Source organism: Thrips palmi, unplaced genomic scaffold (assembly GCF_012932325.1).
Source record: "Thrips palmi isolate BJ-2018 unplaced genomic scaffold, TpBJ-2018v1 HiC_scaffold_18, whole genome shotgun sequence".
Classification (NCBI taxonomy): Eukaryota; Metazoa; Arthropoda; class Insecta; order Thysanoptera; family Thripidae; genus Thrips; species Thrips palmi.
The window spans coordinates 12,416,101-12,443,147 of record NW_023144627.1 but is presented as its reverse complement, the minus strand read 5'-3'; the positions used below and the strand labels follow the sequence as shown (position 1 = coordinate 12,443,147).

The 27,047-nt window shown below is 57.2% G+C and overlaps 1 protein-coding gene across 1 annotated transcript in view; it reads right to left on the bottom strand.

The window, feature by feature from the left end:
- The window catches only part of LOC117644716 (matrix metalloproteinase-2-like), a 41,484-nt gene extending 34,331 nt beyond the window's left edge, over positions 1-7,153 (bottom strand). The window contains exon 1 of the mRNA XM_034384330.1: positions 7,045-7,153. The gene's annotated coding sequence lies outside the window, so the exon portion shown is untranslated. The remainder of the gene's footprint in view (positions 1-7,044) is intronic.
- Between the last annotated feature and the right edge of the window lie 19,894 nt (positions 7,154-27,047).

Sequence of the window (27,047 nt, the reverse complement as noted above, 5' to 3'; positions counted from 1 at the left end):
AGCGCCGCCAAGCATCGTGCACTCCGACGATATTCACACCCCAGGCCCTTCATCACGCGATTGCGATCGGAGCATTGTCCCGGCAATTACAACGGTGGCGACGGAGAGAGACAGCGAGCTCGCGGCGGAGAGGCGGAGACAGAGGATGTGTAATTAACTGCATTCGCGGATTCATACCGACGGCGGCAGCCAGCGCCAATTAGAAGACATCGCGCGCCATTCACATTCACATTCACGCACCGCGAGGGCTGAGGGGCGGGTCGGTTAGGCTGCCGCCCGGTGCGCGAAGCATCGCGAAGCATCGCGAAGCATCGCGAAGCGCCAAGCGAGTCGGCAAAGCTGCACTTGTATTTTAATGATTTTAATACGGTTTCAGGCGACCAGCAGCAGCGGAAGTCACAGTCCTATATTGAGTGAGATAAGCAAGGGCTCCACTGGGTTTGGTTGAAAGACTCTGCTGTATCGAGCAAGGGTTAGGCTAGCTAGGACTCTAGTATGCAGCAGGGAGGACTACAGGGGTTAGGTTAGGGCTAGGTTAGGACCAAGCGGCGGGAAAGTGTTCCAAGTCGGGTTCCAAACGGTTCCAAACGCACTGAGCCAACAACCCGGCGCGACCCGGCCTGCAGGTGTTCGGAACACGCAGACCACCTGTGAGTGTGGATACACGCGGGCTTTGTGTGGACGACAAAACGCTTCAAAACACGAAAATAAAACTTTGAGGCCAATCACGCCGCGCGTCGCGTGACGAGGCGAAGTGCGACGTTGTTGTTATATGGAACCGACTGGCGCGCGGTACACATCTGTTCCGTCTGGTCACACGCACACACACGCATTCACACACACGCACGTACGCATGCTGAATTCATTAAAAAGTCAACTCGCGAAATGATAGAGGTCGCAGAAGGTGATAAAGTGCCGAGACATGCGACAGGCGGTGCGAACAAGCGCGCCGACATAACCCTACACTCAAAAAAATTTCAATACAAAATTCTGTAACATGGTTACGCAGTAATTTCCACTACAAATGTTACAGAATTTTGTATCAGCACTGATACAAAATTTTGTATCACGCGTTACGGTAAACTGTTTCCCGGTTACAGAATTCTGCAATGCAAAAATCAGAAAAATTTGTCGTTTTATAAACAAAATTGAACCTCAACGATGGTTCATTCCTACACATTTGCTCGCGCCCCTTCCTTACTTCCGCACCGGAGGAACTGAGGGCGTTCCCCGGTTACCGCTGCCCCCGGTTGCCAAGCTCGGGCATGCTACGCTTCCCCGAAGCGCCGTAGGAGTCGGCAAAGCTCAGACTGTCAGATTTAATCCCGGTTCGGGCCACGCAGCAAGTCACAGGTTATTTGGTGGGAAACGAGGCCCTCCGCGGGGTTAGGTTTGGCCAAAAGTTTCTGAAGTACCATTAGGCTAGTTAGGACTTTTCGCAGCTACATTAAGTTTGGGCATGTTAGAATTAAGCGGCGTAATTTGTTCCAATTGCGTTAAACGGTTCCAAACGATAGCCAAACCTTGTAACGACGTTGCAGGTTTTCTGTATCAGCAGCCCACCTTAGTGTGGATACACGGGGGCTTTGTGTGGAACTATAACGCTTAAAACACGAAAATAAAATTTTTGAGAATCAGCGGTTGAATTTTAAAGGGCACTGATTCGTAAACTGGGGGTAACATCTGTTCCTTTGGTACAGAATTTACGCATCCAAGATCCCATCTAATTCATTGTAACTGGGAAATGATAGTGGTCGCAGAATTTGAAAAATCCAAAATCGTTACCAAAATCCTCGATTTTTTAACCCTACTTCAGTCTCTCCCGCCAAAACGGCGGCAAACCCCATTTTTACCAGTGCACCTCCCGAGGTGCAGCTGAGAGTGGCGGAGTCAACCGCCTGTGACGGCAGCCGTACGCACGCCATGGGGAATTATCCTGTGCATCGTTGCAATCATCATTTCCATCCTCCATGCTGCACAAGCGGCGCCGGGAAATGATTTAATGCGGGAGACAGTTCACTAGCCTCGCGCAGGTCCCTCCCAAGTCCCCCACCCCACCTTTCCCCCTTTAGGTTGGCACAGACGCCAGGAAAAGCCCGCGAGATCGAGGTGTAGTACCTCGGCACGGAGGACGAATGGGTGCCGCTTGGGGTTACGAATGGGGCATGCTGCATCACTCTATGTGCTTGTGTGTGTGTGATTGTTTTGGTGTGTGCGTGTGTGTCAGTGCACTTGAGTGAGTTTTGGTGTGCGTGAGAGCGGCCGATGATTCTGCCTTGCCTGGTGCTAATGTGTGAGTGACGACGCGCGTGTCCCTTTGTTTTCACGATGTGTCATGATCGACCTGTGCTGCGCGGAAACGAAAAATAAAGGACTCTGCTGGTTGAGAAGAGAGAGAGGGAGAGAGAGAGGCGGGGCAGACGAAACGTGGTGACCCGAGCCAGGCCAGCAGGCCAAAGACCTCGTGCGGCCGGCGCTCCGCTCGGCTGTCCAGACAATATGCTAATCTATGGCGCGGGCAATCCGCAGTGGGGCTCCTCAGACTGGGTGTCGCGTGCCGTCGGCCCGTCAGCCACTGTACGAGTCAATCCGCTGCGAGCGCCAAGCCATAGCGGCGACTTTCGGCTAGTTTGGATTTCGGTTAGTTTTACCGGGCATTTTACAGCGTACAAAGACAGGGCGAAGACTGATTCATCCGCGGCCGGTGAAACCTCGAGGACGGATCGCGGCATGGCGGCATCGCGAGGCGAGTGAGAGATTTGGCGAAGCTCGCGGTAATCCCTCTTGGCGACCGCCTGTTGTTCTAAGCGGCGCGGCTTTCGCTCAGCTTCGCCCGAGATCGGGTTTATTGTGACGCCAGCTGGCAGCCTCCCAGCACCGGCCGGGCCGTGGGCATGGCGATGACGACCGCCATCCTGGAGGAGGTCGCCGTCGAACGACGCTCTTCCGGACACGTGTGTCAGCCATCGGCAGCAGGCGTAAGCAACGCGAAGCAACGCGCGGAAATGGAAGAGGACTGCTCGTCTAGTTCCTTGGAGTACGCTGCGCGTTTAAATGACTGAATGGCTACTATGCTTCGTCCAAAAATGGCGGATTCTTTGTTGGGCCTTTCGTGTGGTTGCACGTGGCTTGGCCAGCGCCTGCCGGAAGGCACTGGGGACTTCGTCATGAATATAACGGATCGTTGTCCTTGTCGGTCGGATCCGTTTTTCAAGCGCCGCGCCGAAGTCGCCGGGAGGTTCAAGCAAGTCCACGCCGAACGGCCGGAGCCTATTTCTAGCCGACGGTCCTCGATAAACCACGCCGGCGTGCAACATGCCTGTGCCGTCACCGCGTGCGCCACGGCGCCGCCACCCTGCCGCACGGCCACGCACGGCGAGGACACGAGCATCCTGGCGTTCTAGGGTCGCCAAATGGATGGCCCTGTCGCGCCGCGGCAGCTCTCCCCGAAGGACTCCGAAGGACTCTCGCATTGTGTTCCCAATACGGAACCCAGAGGCCACGCACTTCTTCGTGCGGACTGCGTTGCATTCTGTGCTGCAATGGCCTGGCCGCGGCGCACTCCGCGCCTCGCCGTGCTACCAAGGGGGCAAAAACTCGCGCAATCATGTGTACACGGCCCCCGAAATCACATGCGAATCATTGAGAATCACGCGAAATCAAGCAATCCGAAATCAACCAAAATCACTAAATTCGACCGAAATCAGGCAGAATCACACGAAACCAGGCAAAATCAGTCCGAAATCATTTCTTTCCGAACACAATCACACACAATCCCGCTCAACATCACCCTGGTGCGTCGCGAAATAAGGCGAATCAGCCAGGAAATCATTGCGTTTTCCGAATCATGTGTACACGCAAATCCCGAGTTTTTGCCCCCTCGCGTGCTACCCATGCCGCCCTGCCCGTGTTTGGGGAGCCCTTTTGGTCGAGTCACGGTGAGCACAAAACCGGAGGCACACTCGGTGAAAAATAACCGAGAAGGCGCGAAAACTGGGGTGCCGTCTCTCCGACCAACAGGACATCTTAATGCTAATTCGACGGACAAATGGAATCGCGGTTTACTGAAGTAATGAATCGATAACCACGAGGCTCTGGTGCCAGCTGCCGCCGTCGCTTCGAGACAGATAGCGCTGTTGTGAACTGCCCCCGCGGGGTACCCAAGGGTCATCAGGAAGATCACATTTTTCTCTTCCATTTTCCTTCCACTCTTCTTTTTTCTCGCTGTGGCGTCATCTAGGCTAACTTCTGGAGAGGGTCAACGAATCTCGGACTGCGCTGTCATTGGTCGGCCGGCTTTTTATCGTCTGGCTTGTCTCGCCGGGGAAGACGATCCACTCGGAGACTTTGTGGCAAATTGGGTGGCACGCGTGCTGGCTGCTGTTTTATTGATTTGCAAACGGCCATGAAAGCCTTCTCGCGTAACGGGCCACCAATTCGTTCTCACTTCGGCAGGAGATAACCCCGCCGGCAACAAGCTGCCGAAACCAGAGAGGAACACATTTCTATTGGAGCGACTGGGTTTTGTTGAACGTGTAAGGACATTACTCGTCGTTACAAACACGATTGACCTCCGCTCTGGCATTAAGCCCTGTCGCAAGTCGGCACTACATGTAGTACGACAGCTCGGTGATGTAGTGTGTCATCTTGCACGATAGCCATCGGCACGGCCTTGCCGACGGAACCGCCGCCACTGCACTGCAGTGCTTCATCTCCGCTTCATCGCCGATCGACGGAAGGCTGCGACAACACGGCGGTGTGACTCAAGCGGAAGGCGGGAGGAAGATTCGCTCATTCCGAGGATAAAGACTTCGGGAAACGCGCCCAATCGCGACCCCGCCAATGGATTCCTCGTCCGGAGAGCATCCATTGGTGGGGTCACACGTTCGGTTCGAGTCCCATTTGGCGACTCTGGAGCTCAAAACGCGTCTAGAGTTTTGTCCGCCTCCACCTGTCTTCCGGCCCACTGTGTGACGGGTCCTGCGGGTGTCTAATTCACCCGTCCTTCCGCGGAGGTTCCGGTTCCACTACTGCAAAGAGCGGCCCGGCCAGACCCCTACTCGGCGCTCGGCCACTTAAATTTGACACGCACTCGCGAGTATCGATTTTTCGTCGCCGCCTCCTCGGACACGCCCAGCGACACCCGGCGACGTGTCCGGGGGCAGTGCCTCGCGGGACAGCGCAACGACCTGGAGGGGCGGGGCGGGGCGGGGCGGGGCGGGGCGGGCCGGGGCGGGGCGCCGCCGGCGCACGCACTCTTTGTCTGCTCGAATGTTGAGTGCAGGAGGGTGTTCTCGACGGCGCGGCTACTGGATTTGGATGACGCGGATGTTTGGGGCATCAGCTGGACTCACTGGCAGGTCTGAGCGGCTCCCGCTCGAGCCCATCCTTGGCACAGAAATACCATCTCCCCGGCCCAGGCGCCCCGGCCCCGCGCCCCGCCCCGCCCGCCCCGCCCCGCCCCGCCCCGCCCCGCCCGCGACGCATCGCCTGGGCCCAGTGGGAATGCAGAAAGGGCGAGGCCGCAAATATTCGCGCGTCGCCTGCTGAAGACCGATTCCGCACCGACGGTCTCTGTCTCTCTCGCACCGCCGCGGGGGCCGCGGGCGCCCCGTGGGTGCGAGAGAGACCGCGCGGCGGACGTCGCGGAAGAGATCGCCGTCACTGGGCCACGACCAACATCCTGCGGCTGCGACGCGCTGACGCGCCGCTCTGTCTCTCTCGCACCCCCGCGGTCCCCCGGGACGCCTCATGGGTGCGAGTGGGACAGAGGCCGCGACAGAACGCCCGATTCACTCTGCGCAGAGACTGTGCGTATCCTTGGCTGTACCTTTCTCTGTATTTCACAGTGTACCGCATGGGGCACGGACGAGAGCGGCTGGCGTCTCTTCACACGGGAGACACTCTCTCTCTCTCTCTCTTTCTCACACGCACGCACCAGATCCACACATCAAGAGATACACAAGTAACAGACATAAGTGATATCGATTAGCCCAACCGCCGGCAGGGTAGACACACAGAGAGACCACTCCCGGGGGGTAGCACAGGCCCAGGCCGGGCCCAGGCCCACACAGCTGCGCGCTTGCGTGTGTGTGCGTGTGTGTGTGTGGGGAGAGGGGAGGGGGAGGCAAAGCGAGGCAAAGCGCATACGAAGCGTGGGTGGGGCGGTGAAGGTGCCGGCGGCGCCGTCCGGGAGGTAAAGGGGGGGGGGGGTGAAGCATAGGGGTGCAGGCCGGTGCAGTGACACATGCTCTGGGCCACGCCCGTGCTGAATAGACCGCGGCCGGCCAATGCATCGCAGTGCAGCGATCGGCTGTGATTTTTAGCAGTGCCGTCGGCTGCCTCGAAAGCGGCGCGGATTTTCAGAGAAGACCTGTCAAGGCGATCTAGCGCGACGCGTTGTGACGGCAGCGCATCGACTTGCATTACCGCCTCGTTCGTCGTCGGGGCCTTCTTCCCCTCAACGCGCCAGTATTCCCCCTCGCCCCGCGGCCTCTCCACGGTGCCGACGGTCTAGAAAAGGAGAGCAATGCCTGTTTTCCCCCGACGCCCAAATAAACAGGGACTGGGTGTCAAACAAGCGTGGTGCCGACGGAACGTACGGCCGCGGGCACGGCGGGCACGGCCGGCACGCCGCAGCGCACCGAGGAACACCTATTTAGGGACATCACGGGGATCATCGCGCCGGCGTCCGTCAGGCGCCGTCACGCCGCGGCAAGCGGGGCGAACAGTGCACCGACACGCCGCACAGTGGGCCAGAAGACCGGTGGAGGCGGCCAAAGCTCTAGACGCGTTTTGTGCCCCAGAGTCGCTAAACGGGACTCGAACCGAACGTGTGACCCCACACCAATATGAATTCCTCGTTCGGAGAGCAATCCATTAGTGGGGTCACACGTTCGGTTCGAGGCCTGTTTAGCGACTCTGGAGCTCAAAACGCGTCTAGAGTTTTGGCCGCCTCCACCGGTCTTCTGGCCCACTGCGCGGCGTCGGTGAATTTTTCGAGCAAACACTTTGTGCCACCACTGCAAATAGGCTGGGACTCACCAAGTCCTGCGACACGAAGTCCCGGTCCCGGTAGGAGGGCGCGGCGTGCGCGAGGGGCCGCAGACCGGGCCACAGGCAGGGCCACAGGCAGAGGCAGGCGACGGCCAGCGCCAGGTGCCGCCGCCCGGCAACACCCTGGACGGGGGGCGCCGGGGACGCCCGCATCGCCGTCACCTCCGCGACGTCGGCGACGTCCCTGCAGTCATGGCGGCCGTCGGGGACGTCGTCGGGGACGTCGTCGGGGACGTCGTCGGGCAGGCGCATAGGGCGCCGCGCCCCGCGCTCCTCGAGGACTCGGAGGAGGCCCTGGCGGCGGACCGTCGCCTCCCCCTCCGGCCCGGGGCCCCCGGGGCCGAGACGCCGCCGCACGGCGTCGTCGGCGCGCCGCGACCACACTGCGAATTGCCTGTGTTTGCAGCGAGTGCCGTCGTTAGGGCCCTCTAGGGCCGCGGGCGTCGTCGGCGCCTTCTGCTGCTGCAGGTCCCTTCGGCGGAGAGAGCCAGGCTCGGACGCCACCTGCGGAGAGAGAGAGAAAGACGCAGTGTCAATAGCATTGTCTCGTTGTCTAATATCACGATTCAGAGAGGCAGAATTAGGAGGGGAGGGGAGGGAAGGGGGAGCCAGCCGGGGCCTGTCCTCTGCTGCAGAGAGACGCGCCACGGCTGTCGAGGCTGTCAAACAACGAACAGGGAAAACTTGGAGGAAGAAAGAAGGGAGCTTCCGATACTCAAAGTTACAGAGCTAGAGCTCGGGGGCGGTTCATAAATTATCATGTCGCGCCGTGAGAAGGTGCCACGGCTTCTGATGCTTCCATATTTTTCTTCCGTGATTAATATTCGAGGGTCCGCAGCGTCTACTGTATAGCGTTGGGGCTTAGTGACTCTGCCCACTTTCAATTTTAATGCAGAAGTAAGTGTTCACTGTGCTCAAAACTGTTCCTCTATGCACGGAGAAATTCCCAGAAGCCGCCCAGGACCTAAAATCTACTGGGTGCCTTCGTGAGTGGGCCACACACTTGCATTGTAGGCGCCGTGCCAGGCGTGCCAGGCGCCGCTAGCCCCGCCCCGTGGATGACGAATCAGTTCGTCCATTTAGCAGTGGAGCTGCCTCTGCATTGCTCTGCATACGGGCCCGACGACACGCCCACTCCACGCGAAGCAGCGCGAAGCGAGGAAGAGTCAGTGTGTCACGCAGAAAAGTGCGTCACTAATTAAAATTTTTGGGAAGCTGGACGGTCTACGACTTCGTGGAATCCGACTCTGGATCAAGAAACTGCTGACAGTTCCACTAAAGACTAGGCGGCCTCGACTCCAATTCATCAACCGCTGGACTGTCTTGACGAAAAATGATGAATTCAGTGATTGTGTTTTCGAAACTGCCGATTCCTCTGCTGTGTTTCTCAGCGTGCTTGGCTAACCAGGTTACCAGTGGAGGTGCACGACAGCTCGGGCGGACAAGGAAAATGAGGGGAAAGACTCCCCGTCGCCTCGAAGCGGACCGCGATGCTGTATCCTTCGGCGCGGAGATCAGTGTGGTGGCGAGAGACACGGCGAGGTGACAGGCCCGAGCCCCACAAATCTCTCGGTAATCAGTCGAACGGACTATTCTAGGCTCTCATTCAACCGTTCCCCTCAATTAGAAATCCCTAAAAGGGAGGCGGATTCCGCGGCGCGAGCGGCGCGAGCAGGGGAGGGGGGGGAGGCGTCTGGCCCGAGTTTATGGCAGTCTCCCTTTCCCCTGCATACGAAACGAGACGCGGCCCACCCCGGCCGGGCCGGCATCATCGCAGCCATGAGGTACACTGCCGAAAAGACGAGCCGGCAACGAGATGTTTCCAGCGGTGTAAGTGGAGCAGGCTGCCGGCTGCGGTCGTAGCGCAACGAAAATGGAAGCGCCAGCCAGGCGGGTACTCACCGCCCCTGGCTGCCCCTGGCCTGGTCTCTCGAGCCTTCCTCGAGCCATCCCGCCACACAGTGGGCCAGGCGGACAAAACTCTAGACGCGTGCAGAGCTCCAGAGTCGCTAAATGGGACTCGAACCGCACGTGTGACCCCACCAATGGATTGCTCTCCGAACGAGGAATCCATTGGTGGTGTCACACGTTCGGTTCGAGGCCTGTTTAGCGACTCTAGAGCTCAAAACGCGTCCAGAGTTTTGTCCGCCTCCACCGGTCTTCTGGCCCACTGTGCGCCGAACAAGCCGCACATGATTCATTCAGTTTTACTACTTCATTCCGTTGGATGCACAAAAGTGCTTCGCAGTAAAGGCACTGCGTGGGACAGGCTCACGCACGCGCGTCTGGGACACCAGTTTAGTTCCAATAATTTATCCCGACCTTCTGGGGTGACAGTTGGCAACGCGGTTTCCATAGCGACTGTCGGAGGCAAAATCGCACGCGGGTCGCGAACGGGTTGCAGTCCGATGAAAAGAATCCAGGCGTCGAAGTTCGCAGACTTCTAGCATGACTCACGCGCTGTGGTCGGCAAGAGGAAGGCCTTGTGGTCGCGCTACTCCAGGTTCATGGACCAAGGACCCACACAAGGTACAGCGCGCTGAAGAGTGTCACAGCAGTAACCGCTAGAGCAGGACGTCAATCGACTTGTATGCACCCAAGCCCCATCGCGACAAGCTGATGTCTTTTTTTGTGGGCCCGGCCTGGCCGTGGTGGCGTGCTGCGTCCGTTGAACTTGACGCTCTTCTTTATCATGGAGAGTGCGCGCCACGCCCCGCCTCGCCCCGCCTCACCCCGCCCCGCCCCGCCCCGCCCCGCCATAGGCGCACCTATCACGTCGCGCATCGGCCAAGGCAGCAGCGCCCTAGGCCCTTGGCCATGACAATAGGAGAGACCCGTGCATGACAGACTCGTAGGAGAAGAAAAAGAAGAAGAAGAAGAAGAAGAAGAAGAAGAAGAAGAAGAAGAAGAAGAAGAAGAAGAAGAAGAAGAAGAAGAAGAAGAAGAAGAAAAAAAAGAAGAAGACGGGTGGCCACACAGCACTATACTACACACACGGTCTGCTTCATTCACAACCCGGGCTACTATCAGCTGACGCCATGAGCGCCACTTGCGTCCAAAGGCGCTTGGCCCCCAGGCCCCAAGGCCGGCCCACGGCCCACGACCACGGCCCACGGCGGGGCCCTCATGTCAGCCATGAGGTCGACAACTCCCAGCCCCGGGATGTCCAGTGTGGTGGACAGCACATGATCCCGAACCGTGGTTCCATATCGCTCTGCACTGAAGTGGTTGGCCCGGTGAATGGTCCAGGAAACCGGCGTGACGATTCCTCGAACGGCGTTTTTCTATCAGCCAGAACGCACTTGCAACCCATTGCCAGCATATGCCGGAAACAATGCATACGCCGGCTGGGGCCCACTGGGGCCGGGGCCGGCCGTGGCATTGGCTATAATAAGAAGTCCGTGATAGCTCGGTGCAACGCGAAAAAAGGAACAGGAAAAGGCTGAGACCAACGGGTTCGACAGAGAAGGGAAGTCCACGCAGTCAGGGCAGACCCCCCGAGTTACACTATTCATAAAGGGCTTCCCAATTCAGTCGCATGCGGCTCGGGAACCACCGGGAAGCGTCACTATCTCGACACCTCTATCGCCCACGAAAAATGGGCCTGGTGTGAGTGCGTGCGTGTGCCGCGGTGGACGCTATGGTTCTAGTCGCGCCCCGCCCGAGCCCCGCCCGAGCCCCGCCCGAGCCCCGCCGCAGCCAAGCTTGGTTTTGACTTGCAGCAGGCCAAGGAAGTTTCCTTCTTCCTCGGACAGAGAGCCGGAAAAGCACTCTGTCTAGGCGAATCCGAATGTAAATAATCGAGGCGCGCTGTCGGTCCGTCCGCCCGTCCGTGCCCGTCCGTCCGGCTGACCTGAGCAAACGCCGAAATGGGTGAAATCGGAGAGGCACGACCGCGCTCTGCTCTCGAGCAAACAAAGTCCCATCCATCAAAACTTTCTTTTCGCGTGTGCTCTGCGAAGGTGACCCTTCATTATCTCGTCATGCAGGACCCGTCCAGGCGAGCTGCTCGCTAGCACTTGGGGGAGGGGGAATTTAAGGGCTGTATGGGGGTCGATGGCTATCGCACTGAGCATTGGACTGCGGGCGTCGCTGGCGTGCTCGCGATGGGCTGGCTGGCTGGCTTTGCCTGGCTTGCCTGCTTGCTTGCTTACGGAGCACTGACCCTCTGGAAGGATAGAAGTCGGCTCGCTGGGGTCACACTCGAATCCAGGCCAGGACGGGTCATTTCTGCCATTCAACACACCGAAGACGTGTTTCTTGTCGCCTTTCGACAGCAAGGTCGCTGCCCAGTGTATGATTCTCCTCATTTCCAAGGCACCGCACTGAAATTGGCTGCGGTCCGTCCTTTCGGGAGGTCGAGGTGCCACGGCAATAATTGATGAACTTGATTGGCACTGGCTTTTGAGTGAGCCAAGGCAGGTGAGGTGAGTGAGGGTGGCGGTGGAGTGGTCTAGCTGCCGTGACCCGACACTGCTTTAATGTTGCAGCACTGACAGGGGGACCTCTCCAACTTCGAGACAGCAAACAGATTCTAAGGCTAGTGCAGGTCGGGAGAGTTCGACCGCAGGGGATCAACCGATCGCTTGGAAAACAGGGGACCTGTCCATCGATTTGATTCAAGGTTGACCTCAAAACCAATTAAATTGAATTTAGGTCAATTGCAGTTGGTTTAAGCCCTGCAAGTTCAAAGTCCCAAGACCATAACTTTCAGACTCGTGTTGAATCGAGACTTTCTTTTTAGCGGGAACCCTATCCAGCCATGTAAGATAAGAAGGTTGTCGCCCACAGAAAGTGCCAGAAGAAACGACTAAACTGAACTTGTACCAAGTTTGCTGCCATTCCGCACGGAGGGTGCTTTAATAGCGGCGAAAATGGGGGAACGGCACACAAAGTAATAGCGCTCGGGTCGGCGCGCTCCATGCAAAAACGGCGGGCAATCTGCGCGAGATCTAGTACGCCACTAGTCACACTCTTTCGAGGCGGCAGTCGGTCAGGAAGGCAAAGGCAGCCAGGGCCCGCCTACGCTTTCTGGGAAAGGGATGCCCTTCCCTCGATGACAAACTACAAAACAGAATCTAAATTTTCCCCGGGTCGCCACCAGAGGGGTCATCACCGTGCTTTATTGAGTCCCACCAGAGGCGTGCGCGTCGCTCGGACAGAGCGGCCGGCCGGTCGGGCGCTAAGCACTCGCTAAGCTGACAGATGAAAGGGGGCTTCGCGCGGAAATATCGACACTCGGCCGCGGCGCCCACGTAGCAGACTACACGCAGTCAGAAGCGCCTTTATAATTCGGCCTTCGAAAAGCGTCCGGCCCAATGGACTGAATGGACTGAATGCGGGTGGGGGCGTCGGTTTTTATCAGACGCACAGCCCGACGGAAGCGAGTTCGGAACGCGAGTTTTAATTTCCTCGGATTGGCCTCGTGACCACTCTGTCAAAAACGGGGGGATTAGTGAGCGAGTTGCACTGCGCTCACGGGGTCAGCGCACGGAGGGCCTTCTCTTTTGACCATGACCGGGCCACGCGTCACGGACACAAGCTTTGCACGGCACGCATCGGTACTCCCGCCAAAACTTTGTTTTCGCGCGCGCGTTAGAGCGTGTGGCAGAAGGTCACTATCGGTACGGTGCAGACAAAGCGGCAGTGCTTCGGAGAGAGGCAATATGCCAGGATCTATGCGGGTTGACAGGAAAGGGAGCTGTGCTGAAATGGAAGGGGCTTCGTAAAACCCCCTTTACCCCCCCCCCTCTTTTTACTCCCCCCACTTTTTTCTGCCAGGGCCGCGCGCAGCTTCCGTTGCATCGCGTCCAAACTTCCGGTGCGGATACAGGCGAAACAATTAGCGCGCCAAATGAGAAATCGGATTCAAACTTTTTCCAGATAAGAGAATTCTTTTGCTGTTGATCTAAGTTTCAAATTTATAAACTAGATAAAAAGTGTCCAGCGTGTTTTATATTATACCTTCAGATGTTTTACAAACTAGGGCTGTGATACGAAAATGTGTGCGCTCTGCACGAAATAAATTTAAAATATTGTCCGCTCACATTAATAGTTGGTGTCTTTAGACATTCGGAGAGTATTTTGACAATATCTTTCGGAAGCACTTTGTCACGACAGTATTTTGAATCTCTTAAATAAATTATCTCGCAACTGTAATTTGAAAGACGTGATTTAACCGTATGATCTGCTTTTCTGGCGAAGGTCTAATAACGTTTGATTTTAAGGTAAAATTACAAGTATGTAATTTTTCTATAGCAGTAGCATAGAAGAGGTGACGGTGCTACAGAGACTCTAAAACTGTTTTGTTCACAAATTTTTAACGCTAGCCGGCTGCCCTTCAGTCCAACGCCCTTACATGAAGTCCTCAGCAGGCTCCGCGCGCCGGTCCGCTCGTGCCGTATCCTTGGCGGGAGTTATCCAGAACGGCGTTGTCCTTATCCATGGCACACTGTCACTGCGTGTCACTACGCGTGTCGCTGCCGCCGCGCCGCGCGCGTCCTCGGCAGGACCTAACGTCTCGAGCAGGACCTCCCTCCGCGGCTGGCGGCTGCTACCAGCGACTGAGTGAGGGAGAACAACTGCGGTCGGCGGCGGCACGGCCGTCTGACTCCGCGCCGGCGGTGCTGGGGGCCGGCGGGGCGGGGGTGGCGCGGGGAGGGGTGCGGAGGGGTGGCACCACGCGGGCAGGGGCGGCACGGGGCAGCCCCACGACGCCAGCAACATGTGTGCAGGGCCCGCAGGGCCGGCCTGCCGCGGCAGGAGGAAGTGCCAGCCAAGCGAGCCGCTTACGCCCTGCGTACGCCCCCAAAAGCCCCAATTTTGTGCTGACCTGCTCGCAGAGTCTCGCAGAGTGGGGCCACGAGGGCCACAATCAGTTGGTGGCCCTCTGCTAGGAATGATCCCAACAAACTTGGAAAGCTCACAGTGGGTAAACCCTAGCGTGTGTCATACTGTACTGACTCCAGGCTCCGGGCCATCGGCTCACCGGCACAGGTCACTCCGTACACTCAGGAAACAGGATTGTGACTAAGCCAGGCGGCCCGGGCGCGGGGCCGCACGGTGAGGCATCGCGGCGCCGGCCGGTGTGGGTGGCTGGGTGGTGGGGCGGCCTGGCTCGGCCTGGCTTGGCCTGGCTTGGCCTCACTGAAAAGTCAAAGGTCAGAATTCATTCCAACCTAGGGGAAAGAAAAAAAGTCTCGCCAATTTTTGGCGAGAAACAAAAGTCTCACCATTTTTTTGGCGAGAAACTAAAGTCTCGCCATTTTTTGGCGAGAAACAAATGTCTCGCCAAAATATGGCAATAATTGCAACCCCACTCTATTTGATACTGGGAAATATATCCCAGTCAAGATCACTCCGGTAAACACATCACTAACTACAGTCTTTCAATTACTCAAGTTGAAAATAATACAGGAAGCTATCACTTTCAGTTATGAAAATATTAATGTAAGGTTATATTATGTGAATTTGGTTTGCGTCAGCAAAGCGTTGCCCAACTATTTACTTTTTTTGTCATCGTTTAAAAAGACATTGGTCCAGTGAGTCAGATCCTAAAAGGTCTCTTTCAGTGTCCATGTAGTTAAAGATAATGTCTTTAATAAGAGGCCTAAACAAAGCGACATCCATGATGACACAAGTTCTTACTCACTCCTTTGACTTATTCCAATCCCCAGCTAACCTTGCTGCACTTGGGCATTGTTGGAGGTTCCATGGACAGAACTCGGTTAATAAACTCGAGTTAAGAAAGTTCTGTGCACTATCTAGCACTCTCCGTTTCGCCATCTCTACTGGACAAAATGCCAAAGTACAGCAGCAGCACTTTAAATCGCCAACACAGGTATAATAAAGAAAACATTTTAGTGCACAGACAAGCAACACAGCAACAGGACTGCCATGTTGTGTCGTCTGCTACAGTAGCATTTGTTTTGCGGTAGTGCCAACCTATACATTTTTTTCGTTACTTGTAAAATTACTTTTGGAAGGCAGTGCAGGTTGGCACTACCGCAAAACAAATGCTACTGTAGCAGACGACACAACGAGGACAACAAATGAATTGCAACATGGCAGTCCTGTTGCTGTGTTGCTTGTCTGTACACTAAAATGTTTTCTTTATTATATCTGTGTTGGCGATTTAAAGTGCTGCTGCTGTACTTTGGCATTTTGTCCAGTGGAGACGGCGAAACGGAGAGTGCTAGATAGTGCACAGAACTTTCTTAACTCGAGTTTATTAACCGAGTTCTGTCCATGGAACCTCCAACAATGCCCAAGTGCAGCAAGGTTAAGCTGGGGATTGGAATAAGTCAAAGGAGTGAGTAAGAACTTGTGTCATCATGGATGTTGCTTTGTTTAGGCCTCTTATTAAAGACATTATCTCTTACTACATGGACACTGAAATTGACCTCCCACTGGACCAATGTCTTTTTAAACGATGACCAAAAAAAAGTAAATAGTTGGGCAACGCTTTGCTGACGCAAACCAAATTAACATCATATAACCTAACATTAATATTTTCATATCTGAAAGTGATAGCTTCCTGTGTTATTTTCAACTTGAGTAATTGAAAGACTGTAGTTAGTGATGTGTTTACCAGAGTGATCTTGATTGGTATATATTTCCCAGTATCAAATAGAGTGGGGTTGCAATTATTGCCATATTTTGGCGAGACATTTGTTTCTCGCCAAAAAATGGCGAGACTTTAGTTTCTCGACAAAAAAATGGCGAGACTTTTGTTTCTCGCCAAAAAATGGCGAGACTTTTTTGTCTCACCAAATTTTGGCCATCAGTCTTGCCATTCAATTTTCAGTGCTGGCTTGGCCTGGCCACTCCGCGCCTCGCGGTGCCGCTTGGCGCTTCGCGAGGCTAGCCTAGCCGCGCCGCGGCCACCTCCTCGCGGTGTCTGCGCGCCCGCGAAAGGGTCGCTCCCAACCCTATCCCGTCCACCTACCTGCGGACCGCGACGGGCATGCCCTACAGGTGAGAGGCAGGCCACCCACCACCGCCCCCTGCTCCGCGCCACGCGCACCTTTCCAAAAACGACGCAGTGAATATTACTTTTACCGTTTCACTTGGGATGGGCGGCTTGTGTTTAGAATTATTTTGAGAGACATCTACGAGCTCCGCTAGCGATACCTTGTGAAGAATGTTGATGACTGGCCCGGTAGCGGTCAACCGGCCACATCCTCAATGTAAAACTTATCGCAGCCCGTTGCAGCGCGTTGCAGCGCGTTGCACCGCGTTCCTTCCGCGACGCTGTCCCGCACACGTGTTCCATCGTCCCCGCCGCGTTGTAGCAAGTAACTCCGTGGCCTTGGACAAAACGATCATACCTATATTTCAAGGGGTCGGCCGTACTGCGGTGCAGTTAGTGCAGGCACGCGGAAAGGTGTAGGAGGCACACTATCCCGACCTGCTTCCCGGAGGGAAGTCCACAGTCCTGACAAGTTGCTGCGGAAAATGGAGTCGAGAAGTGTGTTTTGTTTGGTACGATAGGGCCCTAAGTCCCGAATCTTGGCCAGAGGTCAACGACTCTGGCTGGAGTGGAGCGACGGCTCACTATCAGGACTGCAGGACTAGTATAAGGGCCTGCTGGCCCCCGCGGCGTTCTGGCCACGATGTATGTTTTTGTTGTTTTTTTTTTTCGAAGTGAGTGCTCTGTGGCTGGCTGTTTCCAGAGAATGCAAACTCGTCACCGCCTTGCTGCAATTAGTGGAGAGGGCGGTGACCCCCGAGACTCTTGGAGTGGAGTGTCCTGCAGTCACAAGAGTCCTGCCCCATTTCTGCACCCCGAGGACTCGAAGCGTGGGAGCAGCGCGAGCAGTGCACTACGCGGACGTGACTATTTCCATCTTTCCTCTGGCCAAATAACCGCTATAAATTCGTCGTTCAAATTCTTGCGCCCAAAAATACAAACACCTTAGACACTTCTTCACAGGATTCAAGAAAAATATTTGACGGAAATTCAAGTCAAAGGTTCCAGATGAAAAGGATTGATGCTACTTCACCTCCGTGTCGGTCTGGCCCTAATGTGCAAGTCGCGGTGGCCACCTGGTTTTGGCAAGGCCCGGCAAGGCTGCTGTCCATATCAGGCAGCAATTGGTTGTAGAAAGGCTACCGCCACGTCCCGTTGGACGTCGTCCTCGCCGTCCTCGTCGTGCTCGGCACCACGCAGCCAGCAGGCTGCAGCAGGCTGCACGCACCGCCTCCTGATAATGGAGAGTGCTGCGTACCCTCGCAACAACAGGCCCCAGAAAACATGTACGCCCATATTTTTAAATTTAAAGGTTTTTCCACTCATGTCAGACGGCGGCAACCTGTCAGCGCTGCCAAAAAATTGAGCCGGATGCTCGGCTGACCTTCAATTAGCGCGACAAGAATGATGGGCGTAATTGACAGTGTGGGGGTATCAGCCTAAAAAAACTTGCATCACGCGAACCCTGAACCGGTGATAAGTATTCGGTGTCTCGATAAGGCCTGTTGGCGCTGGGTTCCTTGTTTTTTTTTTCTGTGGAAAAGGGAAGGGGGCGGTGGCAGAAGCTGAGGCGGTGCAGTGCTGGAGCCTGTGGAGGACTTCCGCCGGGTGGATAGGCCACCAAACAGGCGTTGTCAGTCCCGTTCCTGTGGCACCAGCGCCGAGAGAGAGGCAACCCTTTCGACGGCGGCCTCGCCAGTTGGGTTGCCTGCTAAAAGGGGACGAACAAGTGACTTTGATCAGTCTCAGCAGGCGGTTCTGATGTGGGTCCCACTAGATTCCGCGATTGACCTCAACTGCAGCGGTCAGCCGGTACCCTTGACACCTTGCGTGCTCGCGAAGTGCAAAGAGTGCGCCAGAAGCACGCAATCAGCTGTACTAACAAGACAATTATATCGACCAACTTTACTGAGTATAAAATACAGGGACAGAAAAATATCTGAAATCTATTTGAGATAATTGATGAGTACTGGATAAATCTAACGAACTTGGCACCGATGGATCAGGCAACAGGCAGCTTCCCTCCTCCTCCACCACCTTCCATGGCCACAAGGTTGCGGTCAGGTGCAAGCCAAGGCACAAACGACCAATTTTTTCCCCTCTTTTTTTACTGAGAAAAAAGTTACAGCAAAAAACGTTTTGCTTTAAAGTAATCCCACAGTATGGACTATTAGTTTTTGTGACATCACGCCGGGATTAAGCCTGCATGCGCGCAGGCTGCCAGAGGAAGTACCGTAATGCAGATTTGCAGTATTGGACAAGAAAACTCCTTGCGCTGCTCGCGCTGAAAAAGTACACCGCGCGGTCTTTAAAATAGAAGACAAAAAAAAAATGTACACAACATTGCGAAAGCCCGTCGAGGCCGCTTGCCGTTCCAGCAGGGAAGGTCGCTTTTTAGGTAAAGTTGCACGCGTCTCTGTGGTGAACTGTTTACTTTTTATTGTTTCGTTCGATTGTGGTGGCAGGCCTGGCCCCGCGACCTTCCACCTCTGGGCAGACTGATCCTCTTCCTAACGGTCGCGTCAGAGTCGGCGGCCCGCTCAGAAAGCGGTTGCTCTGCGAAGCAGCGCGCGGGCCGCGGTTCGAATCCCAGCCAACCAAAATGTTTCTTTCCGAAACCAAGTGAACCGTCTTGTTTGTTGTGACGGCTGGTCAAACAGGACCCGGACGGGTCTTCTCCACTGTTTGCCGAGCGCCACATTTTGTTTTGCTCATCCTGGCTGGAGTGAGAGTGAAAACAGAGGAAGAGCCGGCGGCTTTCCAGCCATAAACTCGAAAATGAGAATGTCGCGTCGCGATTCGAACCCGCGACTCCTTGGTTGACTCGTTCCATGCTAAAGATATTTACTTTACGCACGTAAGATCTGCCTCGAGGCTCTAGAGGCCACCGCGAGTGCTGACCCCACAGGCTGTCCCAGCCCTCTCTATTGGCTCGTAGTGACGTCACTCACCGGCCAGAGCCTTCGGGCGGTGGCTGGTTGTGGGCAGCCAGGGCCAGTTTTCTTCTCAGGGCAAGCCGCCAAAGGCTGCCAAAGTCCGCCAAGGGCGGGGAGGGCCCTTCACTCTTTTACGCGATGTCCAGAGTTGGCGAAATCAATTTCTTTGTCAAGCCTGTGCGCCTTTACGGTCGCCCCGTTTTCCCCTCCCCGTTCGTCGCGGCCGTCCCGGCAGTATCGGTATCAAGGCCGCCGAACCGAGTTATGAAAAATAAAGCGGCGGTGGCTTTATTAGAAAGAAAGTTGCCCGGGCGGACGCAATATCGCAAGCGCGGCAGCAAAGCCGGCTAAAATTGCGACGAGTTTACGAGCGATCGAGTCTTACAGAATTCAGGCCGAAACTTTGGGTCCATGAATAATAATACACCGGCAATAAAGAAGGACTGGTTCCGATTGGCAAATGATCTCACACCCGCTAGTATATCAGCCGGCCTGTTTCGCCGCACCCCGGCTGCCAGCCCACCAGAATGGGACAGCATTTTGAGGTGCCGGCACGTATCCTGGAAGGCGCGAACCCTGGCTCCGTGGCGACAGGGCGGCAGGTTCAAGGTAACTTGGAAACCGCAGAAACCTCATCGTGTGCGTGGTCACACTTATTTCGGATCGGCGGTGGCAAGCGCTGCGATGTGTAGAGCCTTGAGCCTCCAGGAGCCGAACGGCGAATTGCCACTGAGGCGGAGCGAAACGCGTGTGTCGTGCAATCAGTGGCTGGCAGTTCGAAGTGGGGATGACAACAATGACGAGGACGAGGACCTCGATGACGCAGAGGATCAGAAAGACACGATCCGCGAGCAAGGGGGCCTCCAAGATGGCGGACTGTAACAATGAGGGTTCCATACTACTGACAAAATTAGTGAGCAGAGACGGCAAAGTCCAGCCCAGCGCCAGGGATAAGAGAGAGAGGGACACGATTGAGAGAAGGAGAGGTCCAGGGATCAGAGACGGAGAAGCAGAGCAAGAGGGAAAGAAAGGCGCCCAACCTGTTTTCCGTTGTTGTCTGTCTCATATTTGTCGGTTAGTTGGACTTGACCGACAAGCGAGGAAGAGAATCCGGGCAATCTTGTGTCCAGGGCCGTGTCGTCACCTGGCCTTCTCGAGAAGACAATGGCGCACAGGGAAAGGAGAAAGAAAGTAAGAGTGACGTGGGTTCAAATCCCCGTGGAGGTCAAGTTTTCTCCTGCATCTGCGTGCATCTGCGCGTCAAAGATGCGCCCCGACTTTGAGTGGGCGGTTCCGGCGTCTAGCCCGGCGGGCTGACGGACCTCACGGCGACTCAAGGGGCCAGATGGCAGTGGGCCAGTCGCGCGCTGCCTGACCTGCCACACCTGACCGGTGTGATCGAAACTCTGGAAGAAAGTGAAACTGGACCAAGTCGGCGCTGCAGGTTCCCTGTCCCAGCTTCCATGTGTGTAGCACCTAGCGCATGATACCCTTCAAAGCACCAGACATTCTCTTCAGGGCATGAAAAATGTGGAAGTCTTGTACGGCACAAATGAATTTTAGGTTGCTTCCAGCGGCACAAAAAGGTGCGCGTCTTTAAAGACATTCAAATTCAGAAAACATTGAACTTTGACAAAGCACCAGAAACGGGGTAAATTAGACTTAATTGGATCGACGGAGACGGTGCTTGTCGTTTGTAGGGTACTGCTGACCCTGCCGCCGTGAATCCCAGCGCGTGACAAGGATGGCTGTAATCGGACTGTGTTTACACGGCTCTGTCGTTCACACCGGTTTGTCCGTGTAACGTTCGCGCCATAAAAGAGCAGTAAAAAGTAGCCGGGCAGGGCATCGTGTGTCCTCTGGAGCCTGGAGGCTCGGGGGCACGAGACCAGCAGCAGCTTGCTGGAGTCTGGAGTTCGCGAGACTGGAGTTTACTTGGTTTCAATTGCATTCTGGAGTTTGCTGGAGGTAAAAATAGGTCGCTCAGCCTGGAGTAAATGGGGTCTGGAGCCTGGGGCCCGGAGCCGAGTCCTGCCAGTGCGGCCACAGCCTGCTGCAGCCCGCTCGCATCTCTATGCAGTTTAGTGGGCAGGTGTCGTGTAGAGTGGAACGGCGCGTCTTTAACGCGGCGGCTGGATGTCGTCCCGGTGGTTTCCATGGCAACCAGGCCCCAATCAAAAACACACGTGTTGCGTGGAATGACAACACTTCCTCGGAAACCACCATCATCGCCGTCGGCTAGCAGCCGATTTGGACAAAGTAGTGTAAGACGGACCCTTGGCCGGGGCTCGGGGGCGTGGCTTGGCGTGGCTTGGCGTGGCTTGGCGTGGCTTGGCGGCGCGGCGGCGCGTGCTAGAGACTCCAGAGACTCCAGCCCGGAGTGATGGAGTGGAGAAGGTGGCCACGTCGCGTCGCCTGGCTGCTGCCTCGCCGGTGAAGATGAGGTCTGGATTTCATCAAAGCGATCGGAAATCGAGCGGGCCGTGCCAAGAAGCAGGAGCGCACAGACACGCAGGCAGACAGGCAGACTTGGCGGTGCCTGAAGGACACTTTAGGCCCTTATTGGTCCTCGGCCCTTGGTGGGCTGGGCCATGGGCTGCCGCCCGCTGCCGCCCGCTGCCGCCGCATGGCCGCAGCCAGACGGAGCCAGGCCGTCTGGGCGACCCAGCGACCCAGATCTCCAGGGCGACACTGATGCTCGCCAGAGGAGGTCTGGGTCGGGGTCGCTTTGTACTTTCGGGCTAGAGCCTGCTGCCGCTTGAGAAACACCGCGCCCCGCGCATTTCAGGCCAGGTCCCTGTGGATCTCGAAGGCGTCGAGCATGGCGCTAGTCAGAAGATGTGCAGGCTCGCGCGTCTTTCGCGGATGGCCCCAGCCTGCGAAGTGAAGACGCTTTCCGAGAATTCTCCTGGAAATTCGCAGGGTCCGCTACGCCTCCAAGCACGCGGCGACGCGGGGGTTGGCTGGCCTGTCCGCGGCCTGTCCACGCTGGGATCATTAAGTTGCCAGCACTGCTCCACTGGCCAGGGAAACCTGATAATGAGCGGCCGGCCACTGCGAGACGCGAGCGCGACTGCCGGCCGAGCACTTTGACTCCCCAAACCACGAAAGGTATTCTTTTGCTTCCGAGCAGCCTCGGCGACGCGACTCTTTCCCCTCTTCCCTCGCAAGAGTGTATAGAGGGCGGGGCGGGGCGGGCTGGGCGACAGAGTGGCAGCATGGCGGCAGGGCGTCGGATGGAAAGTTGCGTTGTAGGGACAGCTCAGCTGCCAGGCACTCCATCTAAATTTTATGACAGTCCTCCGATTGGATCTCATTCCAGGTTCGCGAATCGGACCAGTAGCGTGACCAATGTCATTGCCAGCTGCAGAAGAAGAAGAAGAAGAAGAAGAAGAAGAAGAAGAAGAAGAAGAAGAAGAAGAAGAAGAAGAAGAAGAAGAAGAAGAAGAAGAAGAAGAAGAAGAAGAGACGGGACGCGACAACGACACTGGTAACAGGTACCGGATGTGCAGCGCGGGCTCTGCGGCGTCGGCGTGCACCCCTTGCAGTGCACTTGCAGTGCACTTTCACACGGCGAGAGCCCGGACCGTGACCCGCGGCTGGCTGGTGCTGGCTGGTGCTGGCTGGTGCTGGCCGCGTACCCTCTGCCCCCGATTGTACACCACGCCCTGCCCTGCCCTGCGCCCATGGCGGCCCATGGCGGCCCATGGCCCTCGGGCCCTACCCAGCCACCGGCACTTTCGTTTTCAAGGGCCGCGCGGCCACGCCGCCACGCCCTCCGCAACGTGCCTTTTCGCCAAAGTCGCCAGAGAGCAACGCTGCAGTAGCAGCTGGTCTGTCCGAGTAGACAGTAGTTTTAGCTACTCGGCGCTGCCTTATGATCACCCTCCGGAATCGAGACCAAACGGAAAATTTACTGCAGAGTTTTCTACACCAATTACTTTTTGCTCTGACAACAAGTTTTAAATTTCGAAAATTTTAAAAATATTACTTTATTTGCGGTTACCTCTAGCTGGACCCACTCCAAAGACCTCTCCAGAATTTCAAACATGCAGTGGGAAATTTCCCTGCGGGGAAGGGCGAGTCGAGCGGCCGGCCGGGGCGGGCCAGACCGCGTGGAGCTGGAGCCCCACCGCACCCACCCTCGCCACCCCACCGCGCCCGCCACACCACCGCGCCCGCCACGCCCCGCCCCGCCACGCCCCGCCCCGCAGCTTCGCGCACGCCCGCGCCGGCCGTACCACCTCGCTCCATGCGGCTCAGCCCAGCTGACTGCAGTGTGTGGCGCGCGGCCGGGGGTACTAGACGTGACGGACCAGGTGCGCGGAGCTCGCCGTCGTCGAGACCCCCACGAGCGTGGACGCGGGCCGCGCCAGGGCCGCGCCGCCAAGCAAGCAGTGTCGTGGAGTGTCGGCCAGGAGCACGCTGGAGCCCCGCTGTCCAGCAAGGCCGTGCCCCAGGACGACGACAGCGGCCTGCCGCCAGTGAGCACCACAGTGGGCTCCACGCTGGAGGCCACCTTCGGCAGCAGCGCGACCTGAGCGGCCCGCCCTCCGTCCTGAGAGGGCTTGCGGCGTGGATCGCGGCCTGCACCGCGGCCTGCACCGCCACCGGCAGCGACGCCCGCGGTCCCAAACATGCGGTGAGTGCGGAGAGGACTTTCTTCTGGCGTCTGCGCTACTGCACGCTGCACGTGCGCTGACGAGCGGCGGTGGCATTGACAATGACAATTGGAAAAGAAGAAACCGAAAAAAAATGCAGCAATTAGGAACCGGCGCCGGAGAGATTCGAACCCGGGCTACCGGTCGCGTTAGCGGCCGAGACGATTTTTGCCCCGCGTTCGCGCTGCTGATCTTATGCAGAAGCGAATCAACTTTCTTTTCGACGCGCGCGAGGAAGGCGCTGCTCTGCGGAGCACAGAGTCGCGGTTCGACTCCCGGCGCCGGCGTCGTGGGTCGCCGCTTTTTCGTCTTTTTGTCGACCGCGTCGCCAAGGCTGACGCGCTATAAAGCGGATACTTCACGTCCGACGAGCGTCGCGACGTCGCCTCGTCGCGTTTTCACTTTTGATCACACGTCACACAACGCGTGTCGCGAGCGGACTCACGCCGCCGGCGACAAGGCGACAATTTTGCAGTGCCGCAGCACCGCAGCGCCGCAGCGCCGCAGATCAGACTCTTTATGGGGACTCCGTTCTTGTTTGCACGAAGTTTGCACACGCAGGCCGACGAGACGAGGGCAGCGCCTTGCTCACGGTGGTCGCCCCATCATCGGCAACGCGCAAAGGCAATTCCGTTAGAAAAGTGCGCGAGTTTGTTGGAAGAGTGGGACCAACTCGCCATTTTCTTTCCGATTCTTGTCACCGCTGAGCAACCACACTGTCTGACCACTGTCTCTCTCGCCCCAAGCGGCACGCCCCGTGAGAGCGAGAGAGACAGAAACCGCTGTTCGGACGGAGGCTGGACCCCGCAGGACCAGTACGGCGCCGCCATGGTGCCGCGCGCCGCACGGCCGCACGCGTTCGCCGTGACCCGAGGCGCGGAGCACGCGACAACAATATACAAGTCAGGCTGGATTTCTCACCGCCCAAGTTTTGCCATGGGCCCTGTGCACTGCGTGAGTTTCGAATGACCAAAGTTTTACAGCTGCTGATGAATTTTGACAATGAAACCACTGTCGGATTTAGAAAAATTTCGGTAGCGTGATCATCGGGTTTTATGACATTTTTGAAGCCTGGACAAAAAGTGATGACGTGGTGGGTGAGAGGGCAGGGAGCTTTCAAAGGCCCAGGAACCCTAGCGGGTTCTGAACTCAGAGAGCCCAGTGCAGTGCCGCAGCGTGACAGCCGGCTCACAACACATCACAACACACGCGCGGACGCCAAGAGAGGCAAATTGAGCCACAATGGAGAGAGAGAGAGAAAGAGAGAGGGAGAAAGAGACAAAGGCCGTGGAGAGTGCAACCCGGCCTCGCAACGGGGTCGCGAGGTTGATACACTGATACTCATCGGCACGCGTGTGTGCCTGGTGTGCATGGTTGCATGGCGGGCGTGCATGCGTCGTGTTTGCCGCGGCTCACTGGAGCGACTGCCGCTACCGCTGGAGGCCCCCCCCCTCCCCCGCGTTCCAGCGGCGCTATCAGCTTATCAGCAGCACGTTATTACGGAAGCCAGCAGCTCCATGGCCCAATCAAACCAGGAACAGGGGTAGGCCGTTAGTCCATCACTGCTTTGGGACCGTTGACCGGTTGACAGGCGTACCACCACTGTGCAGCCAGTGTGGGGTTGCGATAGCTCGATAATCTCGCCTTTTTTCCGCTTCTCAAATGTGTGGCAACGCGTGTGTGAGGGAGAGGAGAGAGAGTGAGTGTGCCCGGGTCCTGTCCCTGTCCCTCGGTGAGTCAATCAGTGCCGCCCGGCCCCGCCCGGCCCCGCCCGGCCCCCGGCGGGTTGATATTAGCTCTGTCTCCCTCGCGGGGTGGAGGGAAATTCGAGGCAATGAGCCGTCTCCCTCCTTTTTCCTCCTTTTTCGCGTCGATACACTGCGAGCGCGCCCCGTGATTGAGTTCCAAGCGCGCGGCTGTCCACACGCTCACTCATTCATTAGGTTTCATCGGCACACCATAAGCATGCGCGACGCCGGTGTGCACTGGCGGTGTGGCGGCGCGGCGGCGGCGTGCCGTCGGGCGGACCCCTTTGTCGATACCCTCATCCCGGCCTACGCCTCCGGAATGGGGAATCAGGGGAATGAGCGCCAGGACGGCGAGGACGGCTAGGATGCGGACGGACCGGGACGGTCGCGGACACGCCGGGGAGTTCGTTGAACCAACGAGAGCAACGCAGGTAAACAACTCGTCCTCCCCCGCCGCGCACCGCCGTGCCCCGCCCCGCCCAGCCGCGTTCAATCCTTGGCCGGCCCCTCCTTGGCCTCCTCGGCGTCCTGATCGGCGCGATGGCTTTACGATGTCCCTGTCAGGCCGGCGACGTACGCGCGGCGGCGGGCGGCGCGGCGGAGCGGCGCGGCCGGACGCGAGGACGCCGTCGACGTCGTGCCCGCGCGGCCGAGGCACGCCGACGACGCCGCGCCGACGGGCTTGGCGCCTTTTTGGCCCAGGATGCGGGGATGCGTGCACGCGCGCAAAGTGCGTTTGCGTTGTGTGTGTGTGCAAATTATTCCGTGAGCGAGTGTGTGTCTGTGTGCGTGTATGGGGGTGTGAAAACCGGCGGGAGCATAAATCCTTACCTCTTGTTTCCAAAGGCAGTCACGGTGCGACGTCGACGCGGCGTGGAAACACACACCGCAAAGGAGGGAGGGCAGCCCAGTTTTCGGTTTGCCGATTTGTCTAGCTCAGCGTTTGTCACGGAATACCCTCTTGCTGTGAAACTCAAGGAAGAGGGTTCAGCGAGCCTAGCGCCTGCAGGCAGCAGGGTAGGCAACCCTCGTCTCGCAGCGCACGCGTGTTCGGCGGTGCTGCCTACCCGCCGCGACGCAGGCGCCTGACTGTCGCTCTGTCTCTCTCGCACCCCTGCGGACGGCCTGGGAGTGCGACAGAGAGGGTCTGCCGTATCAAACAGCGGCCAGCGGGCCGGAAGTTCAGATCAATCGTGAGTGCTGCTCTTTCTGATCGAGTTAGTCGGAGCTGGTTCGGCCGATTGGCTCGACTGCGACCGTCACGCGAGGCGATACGCCGCGGATACGCGGTGTCTAGCATTCACTTTTGCTCGCGGCGCGTCCCCAGCATGTCCCCGCGGGGAGAGGACATGCATCGCGACGTGAGTCGGGGAAACGGCCGAAACGGGGAGCGATATGGCTGCGGAAAGCAATGAGGTGAAACTCGCGCTGAACTTGCGTGGCGTGCTCCCGCAGAAATGCAAAGCTGAAACTTGCCCATCATGCTGGCATCCCCCAGGCACCACGCGCAGGGTACGTTCGTGTACAGCACGTGCTTCACCGCTCTAGACAATTAGCTGCCTTGCCGAAACGCCCTGAGCCATCTGATTAATCGATCGAGCCCCCCCCCCCCACTTTTCCTCCGGGGCCATGACTCCAACTTGAACCTGCCGCCAGTTCGCGAGGTACACGAGGC